The sequence below is a fragment of the Palaemon carinicauda genome, chromosome 21 (assembly GCF_036898095.1).
Source record: "Palaemon carinicauda isolate YSFRI2023 chromosome 21, ASM3689809v2, whole genome shotgun sequence".
Classification (NCBI taxonomy): domain Eukaryota; kingdom Metazoa; phylum Arthropoda; class Malacostraca; order Decapoda; family Palaemonidae; genus Palaemon; species Palaemon carinicauda.
Window position 1 is genome coordinate 34968554 of NC_090745.1, and position 17500 is coordinate 34986053.

At 35.8% G+C, this 17500-nt stretch overlaps 1 protein-coding gene across 4 annotated transcripts in view; it reads right to left on the bottom strand.

The window, feature by feature from the left end:
- The window catches only part of LOC137615267 (beta-1,4-glucuronyltransferase 1-like), a 142033-nt gene that overhangs the window by 64680 nt on the left and 59853 nt on the right, over window positions 1-17500 (bottom strand). Inside the window, exon 1 of one of the 4 annotated variants that reach the window (XM_068344995.1) lies at window positions 7561-7717. The exons of 2 other annotated variants lie outside the window; for them this stretch is intronic. The gene's annotated coding sequence lies outside the window, so the exon portion shown is untranslated. Of the gene's footprint in view, window positions 1-7560; window positions 7718-17500 lie in introns of those variants that run through there. One more of the 4 variants, XM_068344992.1, reaches the window with a different exon arrangement.

The following is a 17500-nucleotide window of genomic DNA, read 5'->3' on the forward strand; positions in this document are numbered from 1 at the left end:
GCTTATTCTAAAGAGACAGGAGAGAAAGATTGATGAAAAGTTGAGAGATGAACAAGCAGGATTTAGAAAAGGTAGAAGTTGTACTGATGAAATTTTCATTTTGATACATGTTGTACAGCAATGCATAGAATATAGAAATCCATTTTTGATGGCATTTGTGGACTATGAAAAAGCCTTTGATAGTGTGCAGCTGCCAATTTAATGGATAGTCCTGCTTTATTATGGAATTCCTCCTGAATATGTATATTTCATTAAGTCTTTTCATGAGCATAGCAAGTGCAAAGTTAACGTTAATGGAGTCTTATCAAATGAATCTCCAATGAACAGCGAAGTACTCCAAGGGAATGTGTTGTCATCTATGTTGTTTATCCTCCTCATAGATTTTGTAATGCATGAGTCATGATCTCATCCACATATGGCACTCGAGTAATCTCTCTTATAGTTTCATTTCTAATCCTGTCCTGCCATTTAACTCCCAATATCCTTCTGAGGGTTTTGTTCTCAAATCTACTAAATCCATTGGAGATTGTTTCATTGTCATACCATGACTCATGCCCATAGAGTAACACCAATCTCACTAAACTGATATATAGTCTGATTTTTAAAGGTAATTTCAGGTTATTTGATTTCCAAATTCTACTCAACCTAGCTATTGTCCGATTTGCTTTTTTCAATCTTTCATTAAACTCTAATTCCAAAGACCCTGTATTGGAGATCACATTTCCTAAATACTTAAATGATTCTACCTCATTCTCCTTCCGATGATATTTCATCTTCCATTGCATACTCCGTTCTCATCATCTCTGTCTTTCTTCTATACATCTTCTGCCAAGCCTCATGTGATATTTCATGCATTCTGGTAAGCAAGCATTGCAAATCCTGTGGTGTTCTGCTAAGAAGGACAGCATCATCAGCATACTCTAGGTCTGCTAAATTCCTATCACCAATCCAGTCCAATCCTTCTCCACTATCCCCAACTGCTCTATGCATTACAAAATCCATGAGGAGGATAAACAACATAGATGACAACACATTCCCTTGGAGTACTTCGCTGTTCATTGGAAATTCATTTGATGGAGATAGTTTGAGCATGCTCTTCATATGCCCCAAGAGAGATTAGTTCACCAAACGTTTAGCTGCTCCAGCTGCTCCACACAGCACTAGAAGAGTCGAAAAACCCAGACCTACATGGCTGAGGACTATAAAGAGCGAAGTAAGAAAACATGAATGGAGAAGTATTGATTTAAAAGATCAAGATGGAGACAACTGGCGAAATCTAATCGAGGCTCTTTGTCTCAATAGGCGTAGTAGTCCATGGGCTGAGGGGGCTCACCTTGTATCCCCCTTTAAAATTGACAAAAGTGTATTTAGGTTGTAGCATTTGATCCCTATTTTAATTTTATTAATGTTCCCAAACAGAAATGACATATCAGAATGTTTGCTTTGGACCTCTCTAACAGATAAAATAGACAATTATCAATTATGTTTAATAATTAGGTCACTATATTTGGGGTCAAGTGAAAATGTTAGGTGCCTCCATAAATGTACCCCCAGGACCAGCCAGACCAATATTTGATGACTTTTTCTGCCTTATTTCATCCCTAGAGACCTTAAGAAATAGAATGATACCCATTAAGTGTACTTATTGACCAAATCAAGGAAATGAGATGTTATGTAACAAGGTCAATTTTCAAATGTGTCGTTTTCTTTTTGCGTCAAAATTGTAAAAACCGATGAAGCTCATGCTGATGGCTGAAATTTCTGATAATTTCAGGTAGACTCCCCTCAGGAAAATTCCAAAGAGAAAGGCTAGCACCCAAAGACCAGCACCTGTCAATACCGACATCTGCATAATTCACAACGGCAACGTTAAAACAACGGATTTCGTCCGGTTCTCCTAACTGCAAAATCCAGAAGAACGTTAGGCCAGTATTTGTATAGTCCGGGATAGAAGATAGTCTCAACCGATTGGGTCGTCTCTACGGCGTGATAGCATTTGTGGACAAATCCCCCAACAGTATGGAGAAAATCATGGTTACCATTATAAATATTAACAGAGGTTCACCAAAAATCTAGACCGCCTGAAACCTAGTAGTGAAGTCACCGAGGGTCCCTCTATGAGGCCAAGTCGTCGCAGTCCAGCTGACAAAGTTATATTTGATCAGAACTGTATCTTCTGTAAAAGCTATGAGAGAGAGAGAAAGTCTGTGTAGGAGGGCCTTGGACCTCAGAGGGTCTTTCATATTTTTCACATGGTGGTGACGACACTACTATCGCATTAGCAGAACAATGGGGTGGTGAAGAACTCACCACTCGTATTCGAGGGTATGATCTTTTTGCGTCTGAGGCAAGGTATCACAAACATTGCCGCATGAAATACTGTGATCCATCAACATGGAGGAGTTCCAGTGAAGAGGCAAAGCGGGAGGTCATGGAACGTGAAAAGACTCATGAACTTTGTTTCTCGAAAGTATGTGAAGTGATTGATCGGAGGATAATCATTGGCCACGAAATAATGCTAATGACAGATCTTAGAGACATATTCATTGAACATTTATCGAAGACTCCCTTTGAAAATCAGAACTATCGCACAGAGACACTGAAACTGAAATTGGAAAAACATGAACTGTACTCAGAAAAGCTGTGTATTGTATCTCTTGATAGACGGGGTGGGAAACTGCAATCTGCCTTAGTATTCAGCAATGATTTTGACCTTGACCTGTCAGAAATAGCTATTGTTGCATAGGCCTAGTACTCAAATTGATGATGTTGCTCTACTCCTACTCCAGATAATTAAAGATGCTTTCTTAAAAGCCGGTGACATGCCATGGCCATCAACTGCTGGGTACCTAGAAACAATGGAGAGTCCTGTGCTAGAGGGTTTGCAGAAATTCCTCCGCCTAGTTATTTGTGGTAATGGGTCATTGCCTTCGTTAGAGAAGACAGAGCGCCTTGTGTCTTCTCTTGGTTAAGACATCTGTCGTGCTGCCACAAAAGGCGAGTGGAAGCTACCAAAGCACATTCTTGTGTGTATAACACTCTGTCATCTTTTTCGTAGTACACAGTTGAATACGCTTATGAATCAACTGGGGCATGCAGAAAGTTACTCCTCGGTAGAACTTGAAACAGCCCTAGCTACCGCCCTAGAAGAGGCTACCAGTGTTCTTAGCCCTAACATTATTTGTAACCCCTTTGGCCCGTCCTTATTCCACAGTGATTTGACAACTTCGATCAGTATGTCAATGATCTATGTGGTAGTGGGTCTGTGCACGCAGCGCATGGGATCATGTTGTAAAATATCCAGAAAGGTGAAGCTGTGACAAAGCCATTGATACCATCAATATAAAAAACAGGGAGGAGGTCCTTAGTAACATCTGAGCCAGAAAATCTACCACTGTGTTACATAAACCAGAGGAGCAGCCCTCGGATGACCATCAAACACCTAGGTGTTCCAGGTAGCGATGGGACACTGGGCAAATCAGGCCAAATCAACATCACCTGGTGCATTGCCAGAATGTTTAGCAGCTCAGCCGGTCAATGTGTTCCAGGACGGGGTACTATTATATCTGAAACTGGAGTTAAACCCGCCAACCTTACAACCATTGATTACTACCCAGTAATCAATCATCCAATCACTGAGAACAGTACAGTTCAGGAATGCCTAAGGATGTCTAGGCAGTGCTCAGATGAAGTTGGCCAATGATATGCAATTACATTGTTAGACTTAAGTGTTTGCGCGAAGGCATCCCAATATTTTAGAAAAGCCCGCACACTTACAAGGACTACATAGTTATGATAGGGACCTTCCATACAGTATGTACCTACTAGAAAATGGTTGGCAAGAAGATGGATGGGTCAGGGTTTTCTGAAATATTGCTGGAAGCAGGACTGATGTCAAATGGCTCTCTCCAAGGAGTGATAACAGGAAAGAATTACAGCAGGGCGATGCACTCCCATAAGGCTTTAGCAGGAGGAGTTGAAAGGATGTTACTTAGAAAGTTTGAGTCACTGAACGGTGGATTACAGCAGCGAATCCCAGATGAATCAATGACAAAAGTGACCAGCCTAATTGCAAATAGAAACAAGGAAGGTTTGGTTCAAGTCATAGATGACAGTCCATTCCAGGAGTACTTGGCTGATTATGTTGAATTCCGACTTCAGGTTAGGAATGGAAGCCTTGGAAAGACTGGTGCATTTTGGCTGTCTTATGTCGATCATATCTGGCTGGCGCTCTCCCTCCTCATGGCCATGAAGAATAATGATTTCCTCAAACCCTTTGAAATAGATTCGGAAGGGCTGCTCTGTCTCCTTTCTGGTGCTTCTGTTCCTACTGACATTTCAAAGGATATTGACATGGCTGAGGAAAGAAGAAAACAAGCAAAGAACGCATTCATAACAGAGAGACTGAGAAAGAATGATGACTTCTTTGCTCCATTGCCCAAACAGAGGCTGAAGACTTTCGCTGACATTGGCAAGAAAGCACTTGTGAGAACATCAAGTAACAAAACAGTGGAGTACAAACAGCAGGGGAATATCACATTCAAGTTGTTGGTCAAGTCTCAAAACCACAAATTGGATGTCCGAGAACTTCTACGATACCCACTCATGCCTGTGCCATCATCACTTGGGACACCAGATGGGTATCTTCTGAAGACAGAAAAGAGCAAGGCATTCCACCACTTAGTGAAAGACTCGAATGATGCAGCTATTCCTCCTGACACAGATACCATGAATTTAGAAGATGGAAATGCCGTATTTCAGTCAATGAAGGAAAAGTCAAAAGCATTCAAACAGATATGTCAAAACATCTTGTCCGTCTCTACATCTGGGAAATCCAGCATGATTTTCAGCACTGACACATACATGCCCAGTTCAATAAAGTCCCTGGAGAGATCAAATCGTGGCTAAGGAAAAAAACGTTTGGTTAGTGGAGAAAACACAAGGCGACCAGATAACTGGAAAGTTCTTGAGTAATGACGACAATAAAACTCAACTCATTGAATTACTCTCGAGGGTTTGGTGCACGGAGGAGAATATACCGAAGGTAGATAAGAAGAAGCTTATTTTAGTTTGTAAGGGCAAGGCATATTAACTCAAGGCAGACAATGGGAAGATCACTGCATTTCAAATTGAATCTTTTGACTCAACCCAGGAAGAGACTGGTTCACGTGTCATTCTTTATTCAACCCATGCCAAGGATAAAGGATATAAATTTGTTCGGGTTCGAAGTCCAGACAGTGACATATTCTTCATACTTGTGGGACTGGGAACAAAAGGCGATTGATAGATGTCCTAGAACTATTGGAAGGGTTCACACTAACTTACTGTGCCGCTCTCCTTGGTCTGCATGCATTCAGTAGATGCAATACGACCAGTGCCTTTAAAGGAATTGGCAAGTGAAAACCGCTGCGAATTCTACAGAAACGCACAAAGTATCAAGAAGTCTTCAGTTGCCTAGGGGAGTCATGAGAGGTAACTAATGAAATCTTCCTTGCTCTTGAATATATCACCTGCACCATGTATTCTGCTAAAACTAAGACAAACGAGACTGACCAGCTTCGATACCAAATGCTCGAGTTAAAGTGCAGTGGGCAGTCGCTGGATTCAAAGTAGAATGTTGATCTCTCATCTCTTCCGCCACCAAGAGTGTGTCTAAATGAGCATATCAGGTGGATAAACTATCAGGTTGTGATATGGAAACATGCCCATTGTCCCAAACCTGAGGTCCCTCATCCAGCTGCGGATAATGGTTGGATAATGAAGGATGGAAATCTAGAACCCTGTTGGTTTAAGGGAACTGCACTTCCCAAAAGTATGGCTGATATACTTGAGACGATGGATGATGATGAGATGTCTGATGATGAAAGCCTTGATGAAAACAATGAAAGTGATGGAAATTTTGATGATGACTATGAAAGTGATGATAGTGGGTCCGACTCGGACTAGGAAAGTTTCAAGTAACAAGATGGTAGATTTCAGGCTCGGAGGACCAAGGACCTCCCTTGTATCACAAGATATTTCTAGTAATTACCTTTCCATTAATTAAAAGTGGATCCAAAGGTACCCAAGTAGACTATCATACTTTATACCTTTCATATGTTGACTTTTTTCTGTAGTCCAAAGCAACAGTGGGAATTTTCCCAATGAGATCTTGCATTATATGAGTATATTTTACATACATGTACAGTTTTATTGTATTTCATTCATGATTGTCATAACCTTCAAATAAAGCATTTCTGTTGTTGATTTATGTGATTTTCCCCAAATTTACTGACAGACTTGTTAAGACTGCCTTTACTGGATGCTGTGATCTCAAGAACCTGGGTGAGGACACGAATATTATCTCTCTTGCTGCATTCATGGAGGAGTTAGAGCCAAGTCAATATCATGGCGTCCGGAGTGGCAGTAATCTTGAATTTCAGCATGATGTAATTAGTTGACATTGTTGAGAATGCTTTTAATGGATTCTCTGACTCCCAAAACATGGGAAAACACACCAAAATAATTTCCGTAGCCCATCTAGAAGAAGAGTTATGAGTTTTGAGTTTTATCAGTTTTTTACGATTTTGATGCAAAAAATTCGACAAATTTATATAACATCTCATTTCCTTGATTTGGCCAATAAGTACACTTAATGAGTATCATTCTATTTCTTGAGGTCTCTAGAGATGAAATAAGGCAGAAACAGTCATCAAATATTGGTCTGGCTGGTCCTGGGGGTACATTTATGGAGGTGCCTAAAATTTACACTTCGACTCCAAATTTGGTGACCTTTTGACCTTTGGTGATTATTAAACATAATTGCAAATTGTCTATTTTATCTGTTATAGAGGTCCAAAGCAAACATTTTTATGTGTCATTTATCTTTCTGTGACCATTCAGTCCGGAGTTATGTCTAATTAAGTTTTCCCTACCCCAAAATTGGCAGCAGCAAAATTCGTTGATGTCATCAAATAACGTGGCCGAGGAGTGGTAGCGAGTCCCTATTTTTTCAATGGGAACATTAATAAAAATGAAAATATGGATCAAATGCTACAACCTTAATACACTTTTGTCAATTTTGTGTGTATATATATATATATATATATATATATATATATATATATATATATATATATATATATATATATATATATATATATATATATATATATATACATATATATATACACAGTATATATATATATATATATATATATATATATATATATATATATATATATATATATATATATATATATATATATATATATATATATATATATATATATCGGGTGATATGGAACGGTCGCTAATTTCAGTTTCGAAATTTATCTCTGACCTATGTTACAAAATCAGTAACTAAAGAGTTGCGATTTTATTTACATTACTTACATTTATTCTTCGAAATCGAACATGGGTTAGCTAAAAACTATTCTTTAGGTAAAAGCTACAAGACCAGGTTCATGGGAAAGTTTTCAATAATCTTATATCATGGAAACCAAGACTTTTTTTTCTGCACCAATAACAAAAGAAAAGAAAATAGACTTCAAATGTTTGTTTCCTTTATCGTGTCCCTACCATAACTCTCAAATCAGCGAGTGATGGTGGCGTAGAAGAAGCACAAGACAAATCACACTCAGATCGACGGCTGCGAGGTAACTGACGAGTAGTTACTGATGTAACTGATCATAACTTGCTATAACCGACTGGATGCCGGGCTCAGGCAGCACTTGGGATCGAGAACTATCCACCTACATCTGGGGGTAACGTCAGCAAAATAATGAAAGAGCGAATGAACAAAACAATGAAAATTAATGAAAGTTAATTGTGTCATAAACGAGAGCCCGTGGTAAGTGTTCAAGCATTACCGATGAAAAAACATATGAAAGAAAATTTTATCTCAGTAGAAAATGTTTTCATTGTGGCTTTCCCGATTTCCATACAGCGCTAATGGCTCCCTCTTGATATCTGAAGTATGGTGCCTCTCTGCGATATAAGCTGTTTGAAAACCACTTCGGAGGTCTAAATCCTCAGATGCAATTGACAGGTGAACGTGAACACAAGAACATGACTATAATACTTTTAAACAAAAACTACCATACAAAGTTCTGAATCGAAAAGAGCTCTTTATCATAGGCTATAAGGCAAAGTGAGAGTTCATTTAGAATTAATTCTTTTAGAAAGGGTAGGTGTAATTGTGAAGTCAAAAAATAAAATTGTATTTAGGATAGATATTTGTTCAAAAATACTGATGAAGCACAACGTGCAGATATATAGATATTTGTATGAAGATCTGTCGTCAACCTAAGAGAGAGAGAGAGAGAGAGAGAGAGAGAGAGAGAGAGAGAGAGAGAGAGAGAGAGAGAGAGAGAGAGAGAGAGAGAGAGAGAGAGAGAGAGAGAGAGAGATGACAAAGTATCCCAAACTTTAAGGAATTTAAAATAGTAAAGTTGGTTCATTTGACATAATCTTCACTTTTCTTGTAAACCAGATACCGATGATTATTATCAAGACACGTCATTCTTTTCTTTCTGCAGTCAGTCTCTTAACTGAATATGCCGTAATTGAAATAAGAACCCATAAACAAAGGTATCTATTAGAGATGCAATAAGTGCAGCTACATGGGTTGAGACTTGGAGGAGATTAGAGCAGTTGGGATACCTTCTTATGTCAATTCTCACCTTTGTGAAAATATAATATCCTAGTTGCCACACATTCCTATATATTAACCTATTTTATGTTGAAGAGTGACAATGTAATGAAAAACGTGACACTGATGCTAATCATATGTAAGTTACAACTATAGTAGCAAATAGGTAGTAGGTTAGCCAGGGCACCAGCTACTCATTGAGATACTACCGCTAGAGAGTTATAGGGACTTTTGACTAGCCAGACAATACTACATTGGATCCTTCTCTCTGGTTACATTCCATTTTTTCCTTTACCTACAAACACACACTGAATAGTCTGACCTGTTCTCTACATATTTTCCTCTGTCCTCATACACCAGACAACACAGATTACCAAACAATTCTTCTTCACTCAAGGGGTTACTGCCTCGTAATTGTTCAGTGGCCAATTTCCTCTTGGTAAGGGCAGAAGAGACTCTTTAGTTATCATAAGCAGCTCTTCTGGGAGAAGGACACTCCAAAATCAAACCATTGTTCTCTAGTCTTGGGTATTGCCATAGCCTCTGTACAATGGTCTTTCACTGTCTTTGGTTAGAGTTCTCTTGCTTGAGGATACACTCAGGCACACTATTCTATCTTATATCTCTTCCTCTTGTTTTGTTTAAGTTTTTATAGTTTATATATTTATAGTTTATATATTTTTTTAATGTTTTTACTGTTCTTAAAATATTTTTTTTTCCTTTCCTCACTGGGCTATTTTCCCTGTTGGAGCCCCTGGGTTTATAGCATCCTGGTTTTCCAACTAGGGTTGTAGCTTATCAAGTAATAATAAAGTAATAATAATAATTAGCATTCGAGTTGGTTACTTGTCAGTAAACTCTATTGATAGGCTTTATAAATAATTCGTTATTTCTCTTTGCCAAAATGTTTGCAACTACTGCAGTATAGTTCATTTTTTTTTTATTTAAGTAAGCCCACGTGAATCTACATTGGACAGTATTTGTGAGAAAACCAAACTAATATCTCGCCATAAAGACTATATAAAGACTGCTCTTGACTTTCTTTTTTATGGCAGAAATAACAGCTGTAATATACATATGCATAAAGGTAGACGCAATAAATTCATGAGTAAATAGACCGAACTACTAGATATTTAACATATCGGTAGTAATAAAGTCTGTCCATGAAAAATTTATCGTGGAAATTTCTTCAGTTGATTAGCAATTTCAAAATCAGGGTATTCGAGGAAAAAATATCCATCAAATGCAAGGAGTCAGACTTCCTGACATACGGCAACACCAGCGAAATCAACAACACACAGATATCTAACCTTCCCAGAATCGACTGCTTATAATTACAATATATTATGCTGACACCGAATGTTCATCAATAGTGTGTCGACAGCACCACTCACTTCCATACTGAACTCACTCTCGCAGTTCCTAGATATTAAACCATTTCCTTTTCAGTATTTCATACCATCTACCCAGTACTTTATATTTTATTCTCTCATCCATACTAATATAACAATATACATTTTTGCCAATCTAATCGATATCCCTCCTTCTATCGACATAACTAAAATATCTCCGGCATTCATCTCTTACCGTAAACTTTTTATCTACTGTACTCTTCCCATAATGCTGCTGATGCTAAATAACAGTACCCGTAGCTTTAACTTTTTCCAATTTCATTCCAATCAACATTCACATTTCACTTCCTTAAATGAGATTTAGCTCAGCATCTTCTCAATGCAATTCTCTTCTCACTGCTTTGCCTATACCCTCACTTCATCTATTCTGCATGAAACCTCTCCTTTCACTCTACCATCACTCATTATGATTATCCCCTATTACTTATGTTTATAATCTACTATATTTCCATGCTTCTACCATTCATTTCAACATGCATTATCTTTCGTCCTGGTTTCCATTTGCTGTCATAACTTTACTCTTTCACACGTGTTATATTTTTCTATTTTCTCTTGTGATCAACTCATACTTTATTCACAACTCATTTTCTTAACTAACAACTTTATATCTAAGTTTAATGTCATTTCTTTGACTTATAAAATCACTCCATACAGGAAAACATAAAACAATTCTCTCATAAAAACTTTCAAAGTAAATCAGTAAATGCTCCATGTACATATAGTGCACTAGCAGACACTTAAGCTACGCAATAAAAAGAAGTTTAATCTATCTCAGTAACCTTCCTCAATACTGCTTTTCCTTTTGCTTACAAAACTTCTCATCAATTGTTTCATAACAAATATATGATTTACATAATTATTATATTCTCTGTGACTCATACCCGGCTCTTTTCCTATTAATTCATCTATCATCTGTCCTTTCTAGACAAAACCCTGCCAGCAACATCCCTATATGTTTTAAGTAACGTCATTTCCATATTTGTTTCTCATTCCAATTCCTAAGATGGCCGTTCCTCATTCCGACGTACCAAATGATAGTGTAGCTACTCGGCCAAACTATCACCATCATGCTGCGACATATCGCATGTTATTCATAAAACCTTAATATCTTATCATGACAAATACTCTTGATTTTCTTAAATTCCTCAGCAGTCACTTTCCCAGGCATTCTAAAATTTACCCCAATTTATCTCTCTCTCTCTCTCTCTCTCTCTCTCTCTCTCTCTCTCTCTCTCTCTCTCTCTCTCTCTCTCTCTCTCTCATCAATCAGACTGTTCTCTCTTCAAATTAACACATTCAACAAATTATTTTCGATAACGGCTTTTTAAACAAGGACTTCATACATTCCAGAAAGCATCTCTTCCTTCGCATCTTTTATTCCGTTATCCATTTGTTCATTAAATTTCTCTCTACATTCATAGTGTTTCTAACGTTTTTACTAATTTTCTTCTAACTATTGTTTTCCCTTGCCTTCTTTTTCTCTCACTTTCTTCTTTACTGCCTTATTCATCTTCCTATAGACCTGCACAATATTTTCCTGCATATTTACAAAATCTTGATTTCTTCGACAAATCTGCCAATGCCTCGTTTTAATAGGCAAGCAAGAATTTCCTTAATCACTCTGACTTCATAATGACAAAATTAATTCCAAAACTTCTCATACAATTAATCCTACATGCTTCAATTCCAGTTAGGTTTTATTCGTTTTTTTTTTTTTTTTTTTTTTTTTTCAAACTGTTTGGTTTACACTTTGTTACTGGCGTCTTATGCTATGTGATGATCCTAAACATCAGTCATCCAACAATATGGTGAATGGTATCTACAGTACTAGGCTTTCAGTGATTGATGTTTTCTCTTTGTGTGCTGTCATTGTCCGTTTCAACTCAACAGAACAGATTACTTCCAGATGGTAGAATGAGAAGGGGAGTCCTAAACAGGAGTATTGAATTTGTCTTCAAGGATTTCCCTCACCATCAAGCCTGTCTCTTATATATTCTACAATTGTGTTCAGCTTTCAGTAAACCTACGATTTTCTTTTCACCTAATAACTTGCAAAGCCGAAAGGATCTTTTCTATGATGTAATAAAGGCAACAATGGAGTTCCAATTTAGTATGTGATCACATAAGAATTTTTGTTATATTATTCTTTTCCCCCGTTGAGATGTGAGAACCTTTTGAATAAAAGCTTCAACCATATTCTCTCCTTTTCCATATCCACACGGCACCGCATCTTGGACGAGTTGGCTAAAAAATCTCTTTGTGAATAAAACCTGTAAATATGATTAGACTCATCTCTCAGTTTACTACCATCCAATACATTTATAACAAATAATTAACCAAAATGACTGCTTCTGTTCTCTCACATTCCGTATTGTTTCAACTTCCATTCATCCTTCTAACTTGCCATTTCTATCATTCACTATCAAAGTGTCCCCTCTTTCAAGCACTTTAATATTATTTAAATAGTTTCTACAGATTCCATTCACAAGAAGTTGTTAGACACCTTCATCCACAAACACAAATCACTCTACATTCATTATGTACGGAATTATCAGAGCATTTTCAGATGAACTGCCAGCCCCATTCCCTTCTCCCTCTAATTCACTGTTTATACCAGATATAGCCAAAGAATATTTTGGAACAACCTAAGCAGCTCTGGTTTAATTAATAGTATAAAATAGCAAATTTTTACGAATCAACCTCAGATATTTTCTTATATTTCCCTTATGTAATCAAGAACAAGTGTCTGGCTATACAAACACACACACAAACATATATATATATATATATATATATATATATATATATATATATATATATATATATATATATATATATATATATATATATATATATATATATATATATATATATATATATATATATATATATATATATATATATATATATATATATATATATATATATATATATATATATATATACATATATATATATATGTGTGTGTGTGTGTGTGTAATGTCACACTGAGTGGCATTGCCATACCCATGACTACTGTCTCTCCACGTCCCTCAGGTAGGAAGGGAGACGGTGGTCATACCCTGGTGAGAGGGGGACCTTAAAAGGTACACTCGGAAACCACAATCTCCTACATCTCCCACAAATTGCCCAAACTGCCGTGTTGTAGTTAGGAAAGGGGAAGGGGGTAGGATGAGTTGAATCTGTGTATGTGAGTGTGTGCATGTGTGTGTGCGTGTATATCTATCTGAATATTTAGCCGTCATTTTTAACTGGTCACATACACTAGTGTGTATATATATATATATATATATATATATATATATATATATATATATATATATATATATATATATATATATCATTGTCTTCTATTCCTTCCCCTGCTTCTTATACAATTTCTAGGGACCCATCCTGTTATTCTTAATGCCCATCCTTTACCTGCCATTCTCATTACATTTCCTACCTATGTTAAATTTGTATTCTTTTCTTACATGTTGTTAGAGTATCTTCTACTTTAGGTTGCTCTCATATCCATGTTGCTCTTTTTTGGTTTCATAGTGTTATTCACATCCTTATTCTTTCCATAGCTCTTTGAGCTGTAACTAGCTTATGTTCTAGGGCCTTAGTAAGGCTCCAAGTTTTTTATGCATAAGTTACAACTGGCAGGATTATCTGATTAAAAACATTCCGTATAGAGAACGTGACATTTTACTTTTCATAACCTCATTTTCTTACCATAAGCTCTCCATCATATGCTTATCCTTCTTTTAATTTCGGTCTTGTGTCATGGTGAAACACTTACTGTCTGTTCTAAGTAACAATAGTTAGCCTTTAGCACATAAATATAAAAGATAACAGTAAATCTGGGATTTTCAAGAACATTCTAAACACGTGGCAAAAATAATAATTGCGTAATCTCTCACAAACATGACACAATACCAAAAAAAAAGAAACAAAAAAATTAAGACCTCGTTCATACCTCATATGGTTCATAAAGCATGCTAAATCGAGTACGTAAGACTTTGTAGCAAAATACGTGAAATAAAAAGTCAATTCTTAAAAATAACGTCAATATACATATACTGACTTGAATGAAAAATACTGTGAAATGAAAGATGAACGTCTTACGTAATTTACATACAATTACTTATACTTACATGAGAGGAACTGACATTAGGAGCTGGCTATTCACCTCTTAATTACACAAATGAAATACATGAATAGATTATTATTTACTCTACTCTAGAGCAGCTTCATAAGAATATATATATATATATATATATATATATATATATATATATATATATATATATATATATATATATATATGTATATATATATATATATATATATATATATATATATATATATATATATATACTGTATATATATGTGTGTGTGTGTGTTTGTTCCTAATTCTTTAATCTAACGTTTCTGTACTTGTCTAGTGACATTCAAAAATCTAGAATGAGTAGGCTGTTAAAGACATGGATTTAATCATTAAGAAGCGCAATAAAATACAACAATTTAAATAGAAAATAAAATCTTAAAATTGAGCGATTAAGGTATACATTACAATAAAACTTTTTAATTTTGAAACTCAGTATTGAGAAATGAACTGCCATCACTATTCAGAGATGGGTTTCTTAATAATATCAGCTTAGGTTCTAGGATCCATTGTTCTTATTCATTCACTCCTTGACGTTGTTAGAATTTCCAAATGCTTCCTGTTGGCTCTGGCGTTACAATTCTTTATACAATGGCCCCTTAAAAAACTAACAGAAATCTGACCTTGATGTCAAAGAGTCGTAGATACTTCCTAAACAATAGATTTTCCTCTGTAATTTTAAGTAAGGAAAAATTAAGATACAACTTCTTAAAGTTAGACACCACAATTACAATAATGTTCACATTAAGTCACCTTTGTTCTCGCTCACATATATTCTAGTGTATCGTCCCTTTGATATCTTATTGGACTGTTTCCACGATCATCGGGTTAATACGTACCCGTACAAATATTATGGAAATAAAGACGCTCGCATAACATTTGATTCTTGATTTATCCGGACCACCGTGGAACGATGATAACAATACAATTTAACATGTGTTGGTCTATACACCTGGGACGATACTAAAATAATTACTACTTCTTATTTCCAGTTTCGTCCGGTATTGCCAACATGCGCGTATTCCAGTTACGAGATCACAACAGGTGTTCAGTTATACTGTACGTTCATTCTGTCGAAAACTTCTTACGTAAGCCATATATATATATATATATATATATATATATATATATATATATATATATATATATATATATATATATATATATATATATATATATATATATATATAGAATGTCATTCTTCTTCCTCTCAACAAATGACAGTCTCATTCAACACCGTGTTCAGTAATGAAGACAAATCTCAATCATCCTATGAATATATATATATATATATATATATATATATATATATATATATATATATATATATATATATATATATATATATATATATATATATATATATATATATATATATATACAACTTTGATTTGAACAGAAATGCCAAATCATCCTACAAGGGCAATAATTAGTATGCGGTTCAGCACCATATAACTTATCCAAATATATTATTAATATCCTCAATGACTCAATCCTTGGATAGCACCCACTCAGTCATATGTAAGAAACAATGTAGACTTAATTAACAAATCCAATAAGGTACAGACAGCAGGTTGGCCTGGGCACCAGCCACCCATTAAGATACTACCTCTAGAGAGTTATTGGGTCCTTTGGATGGCCACATAATACTACTTTGGATTCGTCTCTGGTTACGGCTCATTTTTTCTTTGTCTACAGATACACCGAATAGACTGGCCTATTCTATACGCATTCTGCTCTTTTCTCATACAACTAACATCACTTCTTCTTCTTCTTCTTATTATTATTATTATTATTATTATTATTAAGTTACAACCCTAGTTGGAAAAGCAAGACGCTATAACCCCTAGGGCTCCAACAGAGAAAAAAAGCCCGATGAGGAAAGGAAATAAGGAAATAAATAAACAATATAAGTAACGAAAAATTAAAATAAAATATTTTAAAAACATTAACAACATTAAGACAGATAATTGATATATAAACTATAGAAAGACTTATGTAAGCCTGTTCAACATAAAAACATTTGGTGCGAGTTGCAACTTTTAAAGTTCTACTGATTTAACTACCCGAGTTAGGAAGACCATTCCACAACTTGATAACAGCTGGAATAAAACTTCTAGAGTACTGCGTAGTATTGAGCATCATGATGGAGAAGGCCTGACTTAGAATTACCTGCATACCTAGTATTACGACCAGGATGGAACTGTCCGGGAAGATCTGAATGTAAACGATGGTCAGAATCATAAAAAATCTTCTGCAACATATATAATGAACTAACTGAATGACGGTGACAGAGATTAATAACTAGATCAGGAATAAGAAATATAATAGACTGTAAGTTCTGTCCAACAAATTAAGATGAGAATCAGCAGCTGAAGACAAGACAAGAGAACAATACTTGAAACAAGTTAAAATGAAAGTATTAAAACACTTCTTAAGAATAGACTGATCACCGAAAATCTTGAAAGACTTTCTCATTAAGCCAATTTTTGTGCAATTGAAGAAGACAGAGACCTAATGTGTTTCTCAAAAGTAAACTTGCAGTCGAGATTCACACCTAAAATTTTAAAAGAGTCATACAAAGTTAAAGAAATATCATCAATGCTCAGATCCAGTTGTTGACGAGCCCCAGTTCTTTCCTACTTACAATCATACTTTGAGTTTTGTTAGGATTCAACTTCATACCCCATAATTTACACCAAGTACTAATTTTAGCTAGATCTCCATTCAGGAACTCATCAACCCCAGTTCTACATTCAAGAGATGGAATAGATGCAAAGACAGTATCATCATCAGCATATGCAACAAGCTTTTTTTTCTAGACCAAACCACATGTCATGTGTATATAGTATGAAAAGTAATGGGCCAAGAACACTACTCTGAGGCAGGGCATGTATTACGGTACGGTTCGGTACGATATTACGGTATGGTACGGTTTTCTTTGGAGATGTAAGTACTGTTCGATATTACGGTACGATATTTTCCTTCGAGTTCGGTACGGTACGAAAGTACGGTTTTTTTTTCGTACTTAATAGTACCATTTCCGTACCAAATTCAGATAGATTCTCTGCTTAGGAACCCTGCTTTCCTATCTTCTGTGTATCTTGACAGAAGATATAATGTTCTCCTCACCGAAGAACAGAAGGAACTTAGTCAAATACATCTTGGACTCTGGAAAAAAATTAAAACTATTTCTTCTATTAGTACTATGTCGTCAGTCTCAATGCTGGCAAAAGACAATTCATTCACGAGCGGCGATACTGATGGTGAAGGTGACTCAACACTTTGGTCAGTAAATATTGTAGA